General features: G+C 39.9%; 1 protein-coding gene across 7 annotated transcripts in view; it reads right to left on the bottom strand.

Moving 5' to 3' along the window:
- gpat2 (glycerol-3-phosphate acyltransferase 2, mitochondrial) overlaps nt 1-4631 on the bottom strand; it is a 210676-nt gene extending 206045 nt beyond the window's left edge. For 4 of the 7 annotated variants that reach the window (XM_054731616.2, XM_015972978.3, XM_070546181.1 and 1 more), the window contains exon 1: nt 4512-4631. The gene's annotated coding sequence lies outside the window, so the exon portion shown is untranslated. Of the gene's footprint in view, nt 1-4372; nt 4462-4511 lie in introns of those variants that run through there. The other 3 variants (XM_015972979.3, XM_015972980.3, XM_054731615.2) reach the window with 2 other exon arrangements.
- Between the last annotated feature and the right edge of the window lie 7557 nt (nt 4632-12188).

Genomic DNA, 12188 nt, shown 5'->3' with positions numbered 1-12188 from the left:
AGCACAAAGAACATGTCAAAAACAATATTTATTATAATAATTGTAGGCAGACAGGAGTCAGAGCAGGATGGAGGTTCTCAGTCATCGAAGGATGGCCGGAGGCTTTCCAGGAACAGGAGATGTGGTGTTGTCTCTTCTCTCTCTATTCTGCCAGATGAGCTGATAGGTTACAGGTGTGTGAGGACATCCTCATGCTGTCATAACCAGATGACAGGAGTTATCTAGTGATCAGCCAGGCTAATGATGAGATGCAGAAAGAAAACAAATCCAGGACAGTGTACAACAATAATCTGTGGTGTTGCTCACCTCATGTGCTCTTACAGAATATTGACGCATGCCTGCCTCATGATGTAGCATCCATATTTTGCTGAGTGTCCTACAATAATGCAGGTTATTAATTTACTTTTGATAGCAAAAATAAAACATTTAATGTAAAAGTTATTTACCAGGTGAATGAGCTCACACGTCACCAAGTGTCACAGAGCCAGGATCAGTAGTCTCCTTCATGATGTCATGATGTAATCTAGCTACAAGCTCACAGCAGCAACACACGTGTAGCAATAAGCTATGAAACTAAAACATAGATTATGTTAAAACTCAAAGGCTGTAATGAAGATTACATGATGATTAAAAACAACTCACCTTTACTACACCTGCAAGGCTTCATGTTAGTCTGGACCATTTGTGGCTGCAACAATCGGTCTGACAGCAGATTTCTTGGGTTCATTTAGCCTGAAAAAAATATTATAACATCACAGTGTTGTGGGAGGTATTCCAGAGATGATGAGAAACATGTGGAAAGCAGAGCAAGAATGGAGCTACAGGTTTTTCTGTTAGATCAGGAGGTCCTGAGGTAAAATGGGATGTTAGTGTGAGTCTGGGAAGCTAATCCTCTCCAGTGGTGACCAGCCAGGCTGAGATGTAAGGGAAAAAAACAATACGGAGTAAAATATTATTATTTAGAATGTTTTTACCTGGATCAGTTCATAGAGCTTGTACTGTCATTCAGATGGAAGCTGCTCAGAAGCTCTCCACCACACATGGGTCTGTTCAGGAGTGTAGAAGCTGCTCTGGGTGGAATTCCCATCATGGTCCCAGTGTCATACACACTGCTGCTGGGAGGTTATGTGAAATATAAAGAAACAGAAAACATATTTATAGCAGCAACACACGTGTGTAACAATAAGCTAAATAATTACATAATGTTAAAACTAGAAGGTAAAGAAAGACAGATGGTTAAAAATAACTCACCTGCAAGACTTCTAGTCTGGACTGGTGCAGGCTGGTGGAGGACTACATCAGTCTGACGGCAGATTTATTGGGCAGATTTAGCCTGAAAATAATAACATCACGTTGTTGTGGGAGTTTAGTAACTTAGGTCATGTACAAAACAAACTGTCTAATATATGTGCTTTATAACACGGCTGGTGAGTGATCTGACTGCTCTCAGAGCTAACTCAGGGTCCAGAATCAGACATGTTCTAATGAGAACCGGACTCAGCACAGTTCAGAACCGGGTCAGCTTTTTAGCAGAAGGATGAGCTACTCTTCAGTGTCCCTCTTGCTCTGCATCAGCGCTGATATTACTAACTGGCACAAAAACTTAACACGAACCAGCCTGTGACATTATAACACACTGCAGCAGTGTGGACTGATTTGTCTAAATTACGTGAACCACGTCCACGTCTCTCTTACTTTGTAATTATGAATACAGCAAATATGGCTGCAAAATTACAGGTAGGGAACAATCCTTAGAAGCTGTTAAAAGTAATTATTTAGCTTACTCACCTCATATTGGGCCCAAAATCTCCATTTTGAGGAAGCAGCAGTCGGCGGGATCCGGCTAATTACTGGAACGGCTTGGACTAATTGCTCTTCAAACCAGCATAATCCAGTTCAAACTCAATCAAGTTGGTGAAAGAGTAACACGTAAAAAACACAACTACAAAATCTAACAGCCAAGCTACTAGAATAAATAACTATAATACTAGAAGTTTTGCTGGGACTCTGACCCAATGCTAATGCTAACTACAGCACAACTCACTTGCGGCTAATCCGAGCCTCGACTGCTACAAGGCTGGTTGAGACCGGTTGAGACCGCGGTGCTTGTATAACCTACAGCCACAAAGCTGCTACGTAGTACTTTTCTGAAATACGTAGCATCGTTCTTGTTAGCCATTGGCTAAAACCGACTCAAAATAAACGCGTTCTATACTTTTGAGCTGAAGATAGCGATAGACTGACGTTTTTAGACAGAATTTAGTTTTCAAAGAAAATGCATCAAAATGCAAACATAATAACTACACGTCTACAACACTATTAGACACTCATTTATACTAGTTATCAGCTAAAAAAAAAGTTGATTTTGATGTGACTTGCTCTTTAAACAAGTTTAAACAAAACAGAACAAGATATATATATATATATGAGCAACATCTCACCCTCAAATGTAAAAAATTAAACCATACCAGGTAGGGCTGCACAATATATCAAAAAATTATTGTCATCGCGATAACATGATGTGCGATAGGCCCATCGCAAAGCACGTCAAAAACGGCGATAAATGTTTGGTTCCAACATTTTCATCCGTGTCATACATCAACTTTTTGTAAATCAGCTCTGTTTTTTTACGCGGAAGTATTATTTGACCAATCAAATGTAGCCCTTCTGATATGTGGCCAATCAGATGGGTCCGTTCATGTAATACGCCCGCCCCCTATGTAGACCCTTAGGATGGAACGCAACACCCGAACTGAGTTAAGCTTGGTTTATGCTTGACGCATTCACTTTCCGCGCGGTGATGCGGCTCACGGATGGAACGCGCTTCACAACTCGCAGCGTTTATGGTTTGTGCGGCTCGTCTCTGTGGTGAGCCAATATTCTCCCAAACTGAACGGGGCAGCATGGAGCTCTACGGCAAGCATCCAACACTACACCATAGTAGAAGTAGAAATTACTGTTTACAACACGACATTTCAGCATTTTTAACAGCGTCCTCGTCTTTTCCGACAGTGCGAGCTATTTCTCTCCAAGAATTATTTACAACATGTTGATCACGGTGATCTCTGAGAGCTGAATCATACAAATGTCTGTATTTACGAACCTCTGCCATACTAGTTCTTGCCGGTCCGCCATGTTTTTCCGCGTCCGTCCGTCCGCGTGGTTAGAAATTTTCCGAGGTGCGCGTTGCGAAAATCTTGGGCCGTGCGGAGACGCGGTGGAGGGGCGTGGTTGTTAAAATGACGCAAAATGACGCAACTTTTCCACGCGGAGCTGTGCGGACCTCGCGGACGCGTCAAGCATAAACCAACCTTTAGCGGCACTGTTCCCTTGTTCATCATACTAGCTCTGAGCAACGAACGCACTTTGTGCTGAGGTTTCTGGAATCAGCGCTGCTTTCAAACGTGAACGTGAGTCCGCTCGGTGTCGCTAAGCAGCTGATAATAACCGGGCTGACTCCGACACGTACCGGTGAACCAACCCACCTTCATGTCGCTAGTGTAGAAAAAGACATCTGATCAGGTCTTCCATCCTTTAAGTACTAAATAAATCCAGCTGGATTAGCTCAATTTCCTTTAAGTATTTTATCTCTGATCTGAAAGGTTTCCACAGCTATCTAAAAGAATCCTTTTGGCTTTTCTATCTCAAAATCAATGCAAACGTTGAATTAGTTCTCACTGACAACACACCTTTAGCATTTGTATTTTGTAATGACCGTGTAACAATGTCGTTTTGCTTTACAGGGACTTTAAGTCATTAATGAATGAAATCTAGATTTAGTCTTCTTTGTTACAAATTAGAATAAGACATGTGGCAAAAAGACTGGGCAAAAATACTAAAAGTGACTCTAAATACAACAGCTGACCACAAAAACTATAAAATTGATTAAGTGCTTTATTACTTCTCGACACCAAAAGCTTGTGGTAAAATCAGCTGATGAAAATTTATTACAAAGGGCATGTGTTCAGTCTTTATCTGTGGAACAGATTAGTCACAGCAGCTGGTGAATGAAGGTTCCAACGAAAACTACTTTGGGAGTTTTCAGACAGAAATGAGTGCAAATATGGAGCATTGTAAGTTTTGTAGTCTTAAAATAACTTTCAAGGCCTTAATCTTATAGAAAGTAAGTTGAAAGTAAGTTAAGTAAATTCATAAAAGATTTTAGGAAAATGAAGTGATTCTGTGCTGATTGCACCTACGTCATGTTAGCATGTTATACATCAATTAGCAGTCTTCACCAACACAAATACACGGTATTTATCCATTAAAGCGAGAAGTAGGATAAAGACAACGGCTCACGTTGCTAATTAGAGAAGTTTTTTGGACAAAAAGCAACAGTCCTGCGGGCCAGCATGAGTCTGCATCTGCTCACCTGGTAGTTTCGCTCCCTTGCACCTGTTGCGCAGTTAGCTCTGAGCCATTTCTGCCCTCGACGCAAAACAAATAAAACCGAGGCATCTGTTGTTCTGAATCCCAGACAAACACACACATACATTCAACAAAACACTCACCTGAATTTAGAGCATATTTATCTCATCCTGAGAGGCTTTTCTGCCGGCCGTTAAAAAGTTCTAGAACGTGCTCTCTCTCTCTCTCTCTCTCTCTCTCTCTCTCTCTCTCTCTATGCTATCAAAGATGGCTGCCGGAAGTTGTCCCATCTGTCTGCTTGGGAGGTCAAAAATGTAAATTAAATTAAATTAAATTAAATTAAATTAAATTAAATTTATTTATGTATTTATTTATTTATTTATTCATTTGAAAACAATTCGAGATTTCTGGCAATTCTGATGAGTGATTCTCCAATGCTCACTTGAAAATAAGTTTTACATAAGTTGAACATGATTTTTGCTTCTTTCTGTTCCCTTTTCATTTTTAAATTTTGTAGACCTGTTTCGTGTTTTGTTTTTATTTGTGAATAAATTTAAATAAACTTTAAAATAAATAAAATCATAATAATAATAATTGCTCACAATTTGCATGAGAGCTGCCCACAATAGATAGACCCACTTTATCTAAATGTGTAAAGGAACAGCAAAACAGAATACGTTTAAAGTAAGTGCTATAAGTAATGTTTTTAAATCTCTGGTATCTTCTCAATCAGCTGAGGCAGGTTTCATGGAATACATTAGGCTACTCTGATGAGAAAGTAGGCATTATGAAAAGAAACATAAAACATAAATCAGGGGAAATTCCAAATCAAAAAACTTTAATTAGGAGTTATTTTTAATTATCAGGAAAGAAATTAGATAATATACATATTTTTGTAATTTGGTGGACAGATCCATGCATCTTTTCTGTTAAAAGAAAAACTTCTGTTTTCTTTCGAACCTTGGCCTCTGCTACTCACGTTATTGAAATCCAGCACAGCTTCTGTCTGTGTGTGCTGCTCAAATGAAGGAAAACTAAATCATGCAAAACCAAAATTCTGGAAGTTAAGCAGCCACTAAAAATTTCAACAAAGTGTAACTTGACTGAAAGTTAAGTATCAAGGTTCTGTTTGTAGTGCTGTTGTTTTTCACTCTGTTGGTTTTAAAAGACAAGGAAACAAGGAGCTGTGTGCTCAGCATAATCCACTTCAAACCATCTAGAGTATGTTTCTCCTCCATCTTTTTTTGGGAGCAGATTTATTTTCTAGACACCTGGGGGATGATTTACTCTGTTGTCAGAAAGCGTGCAAGTATTGACCAGGCACTGATAGATTTGATATTCATTCTAGGTCATTTCACTGATTACCTCTGTCTCCTTCTCAGTGTGAAGGTATGCTAATCTGTCATATCACCAGGGGTGAGCACCATAAGTCCAACATCATTCCTCCTTTTCTCTGCGACACGAACACCATGCTGATAGCTCTCCTCGGCTGAATAGCTGTGGAAATTACAGAAGCTGCTTGAAAAGAAGCCCAAAGAAGCCCAGGTGTATCCTCACAGAGGGAGCTCCATCTTCAAAGCACAAATCCACACAATAACCACACACCATTTATGACACAGCAGACAAAACATATTTAAACATAGAGAGCATACTAAGCACCAAAGCACGTTAGATTATTTTTCCGTCATCTAACTGGCTGCACATTGATTTTGCACTAACTATATTTCGTGACATCTTTGAAACCTTGTGACCTCGCCTCTGTCAGTGCGCCCCAGGGCAGCTGTGGCTACATCATAGCTCATCACCATCAGTGTGTGAATGTGTGTGTGAATGGAGGAATTATACATTGTAGTGTAAAGTGCTTTAGAGTCCTTACTCTGAGAGGCGCTATACAAGTGTGGGTCATTTATCATCATTTATCATTCATTAAATGAATTTTCTTTAAACATCCAAGCGTTCAGATGTCTGTTTACACCTAACTCATCAGGAGCAAGATTAGCATTCATTTGATGAGTCCAAACCAAATTTTCACACCTCTTTAAGCTCTGTTTTGATCTTTTTCCTGAAAACTGAGCTCAATTCTCTGTAAAAACACTGACCTGCTGATGCAGAAACTGTTCCACGGGCTTAGACGTGCTGAAAAACAAGGCTGACTTTTCAGATTTTCCACTTTCTAAAACTAAAACAACAGAAAGCTGCAAACGCTTCAGAAGTAATTTTTTTATTCTGCTGAAAACATCTGCATGGTGGCGCAGTGGCTAGCACTGTTGCCTCGCAGCACGAAGGTCGAATGTTCGAAACTCGCTGTGGCCTTTCTGCGTGGAGTTGCGCGCTCTCCCCATGCATGCGTAGGTTTCCTCCGGGTACTCCGGTTTCCCCCACAGATCACAACATGCCCTATAGGTTATAAACTGTTAGTTGCTTTGGATAAAAGCATCTGCTAAATTAATAAACATAAACATCTAATCTGTTAAATTTTCAAAATACACGTCACACAAGTTAGTATAGCTGATATTTTGAGAAAAAGTAACAACACGCCTTGGTGTTCTGCAATTAGCTGCAATTCCAGAGCAACGGCATCATCTGAGGCGTTTGTTTCAGAGTTCAACAACCAGAGACATAATAATGATCTGCAATCACCTAAGTTTTTCACAGATATTTCCTTTTTTAATGTCTTCAACACACTATGGGATTCTTGTCAAACAATCCAGCTTCACTCTGGGCTTTACACGTAAATCGCAAGAGGGATACGCTTAACTTTGCTTGTTCCAATAAAATATTTATTGTAGGCTTTCCTCAGCTTTCTCAAAATAACTGTCTGACTCAACATGTACAGTTTGAATTTCTTCAGGGTCATCTGTTTCATGTTTTTCTCCTTTTATCCACTTTTAAACAAGCAGAAAATTCTGGTATTTTTGCATAAATCCACATTTGAAATGCATACACAACAGTCACAATGGTGCATGGGCCAATTTTCCAAGAGATTTCAGAAGATACTCAAATATTTGCCCCAGTTCCACTTCTAGAAGCACACGAGTGCATAAACACACTTTGATATGAACATCAAGCAGCAGAGGATGTCTGAACTCCATGTTTTGTATTCATCAAGGTTAAGTTGATTTGAAACTCCGTATGCACCTCGGTGGATGGGTTGTCAGCTAGAATATGAACTTGCATCGTTACTTCAGTGTCAGAAAAGATATTTAACATTCATAAAGTGGCTGCTTGCCCATATGTGAGCAGGACGAGCACAAACACTTACAGTCAGCCGGGCATAAAAGTCACCCTGCCCTTGAGCAGCAACAAACATCGTCCTTTTTTTATTCAATTCCTTATTCAGGACAATGCACATTAATAAACAATCAAATACATTGCATCGATCGTAAATGGGCCGCCAAAAGGCGTAGGATTCCATAGGAAATATGAAATCCACCTTATGGATCTGTGAGGTTATTTAAACCAGAAGATTGGGTCTTTTTAATGCAGGGATTAGATAACCGCTTCATATTCACTCAGAGACAACAGAAGAGAGAGAGTCGAGTTTAAAAGTTAAGAATTTTATTACTAACAAATTAAACTAGACTAACTTTAAACACTAAATGTATGGTGTAACTAAAGTGGATGAGGCGGTGAATGGATGACGTGTGAAGTTAATCAGAACCAGCAAATCCGAAGAAGCGATTCGTTCTGACGGGAACTGAAGGTGATGTCTTCGCGTTAAGCTTTGGTTAGGAGGTTCATAAACACATGAGACACCATTATGTCGGTCTACCTACCCTTCAGGAAGTCCTCTTTAGATCAGGAATGTCGAGGTCCAGCTTGACCTTCTCTGGAACCGAGCCGGTAGGAAAAGCAGCGGTTACCGACAAATCCAGTCTGTGAGTTGCTTCCGGGTCACGACAATTTGTTGGCGTCTGGTGAGACACAAGCCTGGGTCTTGATGGTTCAGCTTTTATTCTGAAAGGAACTGTTGCCGCTGCTGGAATAGCAACGAATTTTTCAGCTTGTCGTTGGTTCTTTTGGCTGAAGAGTATAGTTCAGGATTGGCCACTCCGTCACTTTCTCTGGAACGCTTTGAACTGGTGTTAGAGCTGACGTGGCGTAGTTTTATACTTCGGATGTTTTGGTTTATGGTCGAATAAAAAATTACCAAACACCATCAGAACCACGCCTCGGTCAGATCTGTAAGATTCTGATTGGATCAGTGAAAGTAATGTGTCATGTCTTTTAACACTACATGAAATGAGTCCTGTTGGAACATTTAAAGTCATAATACCTTATATTCTATAGGATCATAATAAAGTTATTAATATTTTGATTTCACAGATCGGTCACAGAGAGTTCATTCTTCATTCTTCTGTTGAGCTGAAAACAAGCAGGTTAGAAGGAATTCATGATACTAGTCTTGTGCATTCCGTTACAGCATAGTTGCTAATTTGCATCTGTAGTCCGTCAACAAGATAACTGAGTAAAACAAGTAATGGGCTCGACACACGGGAGGCGACAAACGACCGCGATCAGCGAAATTTGTCGCTGTCGCTTTTATTACCTGTCACACGGGAGGCGATCCGCGGCAGCGGCCAGCGGCAAAGCCGTCTACGCGTTCTATTCCATGGCGAAATCAAAACTTACGTTGTTTTGATTGGCTGTGTCAGGTTGGAGGGAATTAAGGTTATTTGAGTGGTTCAGAGTTAATAAAGTGGTAGATATGATGTTTCACAGGGTGCTGCTAGAGTTATGTGAAATCTTACTTCTGATTTTACTATATAAAACATAATAATAATCAACTTCTCCTCCATGCTTGCTCGGAGATGTACGGAGCATCCTGTCCGCTCACTGGTCAGTGAATGAAACCTCCGTTGATTGGTTCTCGTCCGAGCGACAGCGATGAAAAGTTGAAAATGTTTCAACTTTCTGGGATCGCGTCGCTGGGTCGTCCGTGCACGACACGTGCACGAGTGCAAAATTTCACACGCACGTTTTTCGCTTGGTAGGAGAGAGACCCGCGATTATCACTTTGTCGCGCATGTCTCATCGAAAATGAATGGAGGAGAGGCGATGTCGCCTCCCGTGTGTCGAGCCCATAACACGATACAATTTAAAAACAGTCAGATAGAAACATTCCATTAAAATAGACAAACAAAAAAATAAAAATAACTAAAGATGCAAACATGTCTGGGAACCTTTAAGATGTAGTTTGAGGTGCTTTTTAAAGGTGCTATAAGTGGGAAACTCTGATATTCGCTGGGATGTTGTTCCAAAATTGACTCCCTCTAACGGACAGCACCATATGTCCGAACGTCGTTTTCCTGTAGGGGATCTGAAGGTCTCCTCTAGTGGAGGCTCTAGTGCCATAGCCTTAGTCTGGTCTTACTTTTATGTATGCGGAAGGTGGAGGTGGAGCTAGTCCATTAAGTGCTCTGTAGATTAAACAACTATTTTTGAACTTAATGACATTTTTAAAATTAAGCATGTTGTACTTTGCCAGAATATTACAATGGTGATATGACAAAGGCTTTTGATCCAAGGTTTTTATAGACTTTTTGAATAATATTTCTATTGGTTTTAGAAGAGAGTCCCCAGTGAATGACCAGGTTGTGATGCAGTAGTCTACATGAGAGAAAATCATGGAGTGCAAAAACATTGTAGCTGAAATTGTAGTCATTGAAGATCTAATTTGTTTCAAGTTATTTATATTGAATTTAATTGTGTTCACTGTATGTTTTATATGTTTTTAAAGGATAGTGTCGGATCCACAGTGATTCCAAGGTACTTGAACTCTTGCACCAGGTCCAGCTCTACCTCCCCCAAGAACACGTTGGACCGCTCCAGATTTACGTTTTTTTTGTGTGAATATCATTGCAACTGTTTTTTTTAGTAACAGACATGACTGATGGAGCCAAAGCTGTATGTTCTCCAAGGCTAATGTGAGAATTTTTTATTAGCCCTGTTTCACAATTCCTTTTTGTTCATCCCAACAAGCCGCATCGAGCAATTTAGTGAATTCTGCAGCTGTCAGTCAGCATCTCTGATGTCAATCACATTACCCTGCTCTCTCGCTGCTCCCCTCTTGTCTTTAATCACACAGTCAGCTGCCTTTGTTATCTGGCACTCGGTGACAACCACAGGAGGAGATCTGCATTCAACAAGCATACATCTCAGCACCCCCTCCCCTCATGTATTATACAGAAATAGGAGTGTGAAATGTAATGAAGGGGAGAACGGTGAGTGCACGTACGCGTGCATTCATGCACACGCACAAAAGCTTTTGCATATAAGTGCCAAGCTCTGCATTTGGCTGCAAATATGAATCTCCCAAGTACACAATCTGGCATTATTGTCCTCAAATGGCTGAGAAACATAAATACAAAAAGGGTGCTTGAGAAAATTATTCTATTGCCTATTGCATGCCTAGCTGCATAAATGATAGTATCTCAGTGAAAATGTGCAACTTCATATAACAGTAATTTAATGTTTATTTTGTGTACCAGTTGAAAGTGTTTATTTCTTTCATCATCAGAGGTGATTAGCTGTTATCATGCTGTTTACAGAAGTGTATTTGGTTTGTTCAGAAACATTTGTGTCTAATAATTAGTCTGAATAATTAACTATAAATGACTGGTGTCGTTTCTCCTTTTCTCCAAACGAATAAAAGCGAAAATTCATAAAAATGAGAATTATATTGATAACAAACTCTGTTAGGTGTCTGAAGGAGGTAAGTAAGACACTGGCGTGGTGTTTTCCCTGCATGGTTCTGCGTTGCTCAGGGATCGCCTCCAGGCATGTTCAAAAAGCATAAAAACTGCTCAGCTTTAATTAGTAATTTGCGCCTGATATGATTTATTCATCTCAAGAAGTTAAACGCATCACATCCAACAATCTGTAAAAACATATCATGCATCCTTTCAATTTCTGTTTTATAAAAGATGCTTTCAACCCTTTTAGTTTCCAGCAGAATGCTTATTGACCTCCAAATCTGCACCTGTAGGATGGCATTTAACAGATGTAAAAACAGCATTTTACAGAACGTCCACTCAAAATGTTAAGTTTAAGGTCCCAAAAATAGAAAAGACACTGACCCAAACATTTAGCTTTTCTAAGACAGGGCCTCTGAACATACATATCTCACTGCAGGATCTCTGAAACCACATTATGGTTCTTAAACTGCTGGTGCTTCATGTCTCTGCTCTGCAGCAGGCGCTTCAGGGAAAATAACATCAATGTTTAGCAAAATGGCTTTGACATTTGACATTCGCCATTACAAATTGACTGGCATGGGAACACTGTTTGAGTGCTTCAACATCCTTGAATAAATCCTACCCTGTTTCTGGATCTGAGCCGTATCTAACCTCAAGATCTCAACTTTTTTCAAAAAGTAGAAACAAGAAATAAACACTTTTAATGTGATGTCAAATAAAAGATTGTGGAATTTTAACGCTATGAAGAACTTACACAGATTCATCTTCTTTACATTTTGCCAGAAAAAGGCCTAATTAATGAATTAGCACATGCAGGCGGAGAGCTGCACAAGCTGAGAGAGATTTGAGTGATACGGTTTGGGGAGTCTGCAGTTTTTAATATCTTTGTCTGCTGCCCTGGTTTTCTGCTCCCAGAGAGGAGGAAAGGAAATACAAAAGCTCTAAAAAAGAAGCTCTGAAACTGAAAAGGGAGTGTCTAAATATAAATAGCTAAATGAGAAGCGTATGTTGAGTCTAATAGCTCTAGATTTGCAGCTCCTGGTAGTCACACGGCTCTTCTCTGGTTTTACTGATGGCCTCTAAAACTTGTTATCAGAGCTTCAGAGCAGTGGGCTGATCATT

Source organism: Nothobranchius furzeri, chromosome 17 (genome assembly GCF_043380555.1).
Source record: "Nothobranchius furzeri strain GRZ-AD chromosome 17, NfurGRZ-RIMD1, whole genome shotgun sequence".
NCBI classification, from domain to species: domain Eukaryota; kingdom Metazoa; phylum Chordata; class Actinopteri; order Cyprinodontiformes; family Nothobranchiidae; genus Nothobranchius; species Nothobranchius furzeri.
The sequence above is the reverse complement of the archived record's forward strand: the minus strand, read 5'-3'. Positions and strand labels throughout refer to the sequence as shown.